Consider the following 3,937-nt stretch of genomic DNA (forward strand, 5'->3'; position numbering starts at 1 on the left):
GACACTCTGAATTCTCCACTTCCTGATTCTGCTAGCCCTTGCTTGATTTTCTGAATTTCAGGGTCCTGCTCCTGAGCTGTCTGGATATCATCAAGCAAGGTAGATGCTAAGGTCATAGTGGAAAGCTGTCCGACTATAAGCTCGAGACTAAAGGCTGTAATCTCCTGCCTTAGGCGTGGTGACATAGCTGCTAAAGATAATAAGGTAGCGTTGGACTTCCTGCTGAGTGCGTCTGCTACCTTATTAGCTTTCCCTGGATGGTAGAGGATATCTATATCATAATCCTTGACCAGCTCTAACCATCTGCGCTGTCGCATATTCAGATCTTTCTGAGTAAAGAAATACTTCATACTTTGATGATCTGTATACACTCTGCACTGAGCTCCGTACAAATAATGTCTCCAAATCTTGAGAGCGAACACCACTGCTGCAAGTTCAAGGTCGTGAGTAGGATAGTTCCTCTCATAATCCTTGAGTTGTCTGGAGGCATAGGCGATCACCTTGCCCTGCTGCATCAGTACTGCTCCTAATCCCAATTTAGAGGCGTCACTGTAGATGTCGAAGCTGTTTGTATTTTCTGGTATAGCTAAAATAGGAGCACTGGTCAATCTCCGTTTTAGTTCACTGAAGCTGTTCTCGCAGTCCTCTGTCCACTGAAATTTCTTGTTCTTCCTAGTGAGAGTTGTCAGTGGGGAGGCTATCCTGGAGAAGTCCTCTATGAATTTCCTGTAGTAGCCTGCTAATCCCAGAAAACTTCTGATTTCACTGGCGTTCCTGGGTCTCTTCCAGTTACTTACTGCTTCTATTTTGCTGGGATCTACCATAACACCATCTTTGGAGATGATGTGACCGAGAAAGGCTACATGGTCTAGCCAGAATTCACATTTCGTGAATTTGGCGTACAACTGGTTCTGCTGAAGGATCTGCAAAACTGTCTTCAGATGCTCTGCATGGTCCTCCTGAGTGCCTGAATAGATAAGAATGTCATCGATGAACACGATGACAAACTTGTCTAAGTATTTTCTGAATACTCTGTTCATGAGGTCCATGAAAGTAGTTGGAGCATTTGTCACGCCGAAAGGCATGACTACGAACTCATAATGTCCGTATCTGGTCCTGAAAGCTGTTTTAGGTATATTACCTTCCTTGACTCTAACCTGGTGATATCCTGATCTGAGGTAAATTTTAGAGAACACTGTGGCTCCCTTTAGTTGGTCAAATAGGTCATCTATCCTGGGGAGAGGGTACCTGTTTTTAATTGTGACCTGGTTCAAGGCACGGTAGTCTATACATAGGCACATGCTTCCATCCTTCTTCTTCACGAACAACACAGGTGCTCCCCATGGTGAGTGACTAGGGCGTATGAAACCCTTGTCAAGAAGCTCCTGTAATTGCTCCTGAAGTTCCTTCAGTTCTGCTGGAGCCATGCGGTACGGTGCCTTAGAAATTGGATTGGTGCCGGGAATGAGCTCTATCTCAAATTCAATCTCCCTGTCTGGTGCTAAGCCTGGTAGCTCTTCAGGAAAGACTGCTGGGTAGTCACAAACGACTCGAACCTCTGATAGCTGTTGGTTCTTGTCCTGGCTGGTGTTGACTACATTTGCTAAAAATCCCATGCTTCCTGAATCCATTAGCTGCTGTGCTTTCAATGCTGAGAGAAACTTCCTGGCTTTTCTCTTTGGTTTTCCCATGTACTCAAACTGTACTCTTGCTTCGGTTGGAATATGACCTTCTGTTTACGGCACTCTATGGTAGCACCGTATCTGATCAGAAAGTCCATTCCGAAGATAACATCATAGTCGGTCATTTCTAGCACTATCAGATCACAAAAGAGCTCTCTGTCTGCTATAATGACCGACACTGTTCTGAGCCAGTGCGTGGATGCCATGATCTCTCCTGATGGTAGTGTCGTCAAAAACTGACCACTGAGTACCTCTGGGGGTATTTCTAATTTTTTTTGGAACACATCCTGGCTATATATGAATGGGTTGCCCCAGTATCAAATAGGACAGTAGCGCTATACTGTAAAATGCTAATCTGACCTGTGACAACTGTCGAGGCATTGGCTACGTCCTCTCTGGTGAGTGAGTAGATCCTCGCATTCGCCATAGCTGGAGGGGCTTCTAATCTGCCCTGGCTGATAAGTGGACCTTCTAGAGCGGCTTGCATCTGAATCTGCTGTGGCTGAGGAAGACCGGTCTTGTTCGGGCACTGCTTGGCCATGTGCCCTTCTTGTCCACATTCAAAGCATCCTCGTGTGCCCTTACGACAAACTCCAAGATGGAATTTCCCACAAGTAGCACACTTTGGATATCTGGGCTGCTTGCTGGCTGGTCCTCCGTTTGGGTAACCTCCTGGTTTGCGCTTGTTGCTGGAGTTCCCTTTCCGGTTAGAGCCATGAGAGCTATGGCCCTGTTGTTTCTGAGTGCCTGAGCCTCCTTGACCTTTAGCTTCTGAGAGGACTTGCTCTTGCTGCTGATTAGCCCTGAGGGTGGCTATCTCCTGCTACTGTTCAGCTAGCTGCTGCTGTAACTGAGCCACTAGTGCTGTAAGGTCTGGGGGAGGCACTGAACTGCCTGCCTCATGCTGGGGCTCAGTAGCTGGTGTCCTTCTAGCTGGGCGTCCTCGTGCCATTTCTAATGACATAGCGGACATACGTATAACTAATACTATCACAGTTATCTAACTACTGATATCATGTTTAAACTATCTCATACTAACAAACAGTAGGCATATAAACATGAACTGTAATAAGAAGACAAGAACAATAAAGAGAATAGAGGTATTCTTACTTGGAAGCTGCAGGTACAATGCTGATGTGTGTGTAGGAAGTATGGAACACTGCTCTGATACCACTCTGTAACGACCCGCCTCCTACTGACTAGGCTGCGAGGCCGATCGTTACGTAACTGCTGTACTGACTGTGCGGAAAACTGAGCTAATTTAAATTTTTGCTAAACTGATCAAAACTTAATGCTCTGGGTGTACCTAGGAGTCGTACACATGCTAAGGGAGATATCCTATACATCCCCAATGACCTGTTATCTACAATCAGGCATCTCAATCGATCCATGGATCGATTGGGCTGTCGGATCGATCCCGTGATCGATCCAGCTTGACACTGGCACGGTAGAAGGCTCTGGATCGGTCGGCAGACCGATCCACAAGCTTTCCCCTTTTCTTTCGCTTCTGTACGCACCTAGATCGGTCTGCCGACAGATCCAGGACCTCACTGATCGGTCGGACTGACCGATCAGTGAGCCTCTGTGCGTCTGCTTGCTGGGCGCAGCTGGATCGGTCTACCGATCGTTCCAGGAGCACCCTGATCGGTCGGTAGACCGATCAGTGCACTTCCTATGTTTCTGTTCGCCTCTAGATCGGTCGGCTGACCGATCCATAACCCCTGCCAACTCTCTGTTCATGCCTGGGTCGGTCGGCTGACCGATCCCGTGACACTAACTCATTCCTGATCGGTCGGCTGACCGATCAGGGTTTCTGATTTCGAATCAGAAACTCTGATTTCAGCACTGGTTCGTGCCAAAACCTCCCACTACAACTAGCTAATGTATAATAAACATTCTAGCAACATGTAGTAACAATTCTAACTTAAGCTAAAGCAAGGTTTACTGGTTCATGGCATTTTAACAACTTGAAGTGCATGAAGATATGAATTTCTAAAGTTCTAATTGCTTAGACTGGTTAAGGTTCAAAAGTGCCTAAGACATGAAAACTGAACTAATAAACTGTAAAGTGCTAAAGTAAATGCTAAATCCCCAGAGGGTCTTTTATTCCAATTCCTTCCACACACATCCTCATCTGCATTGACGTCCAGGCTCCACTGCTAGTCCATTTTCCTTTTACCTGTATCTGCAGTATAAGGAAAATAGTATATGTAAGCTTAAAGCTTAGTAAGAAACCATCTACCTCACAAAATCGT

This window comes from Zingiber officinale, chromosome 11B (assembly GCF_018446385.1).
Source record: "Zingiber officinale cultivar Zhangliang chromosome 11B, Zo_v1.1, whole genome shotgun sequence".
Lineage (NCBI taxonomy): Eukaryota > Viridiplantae > Streptophyta > Magnoliopsida > Zingiberales > Zingiberaceae > Zingiber > Zingiber officinale.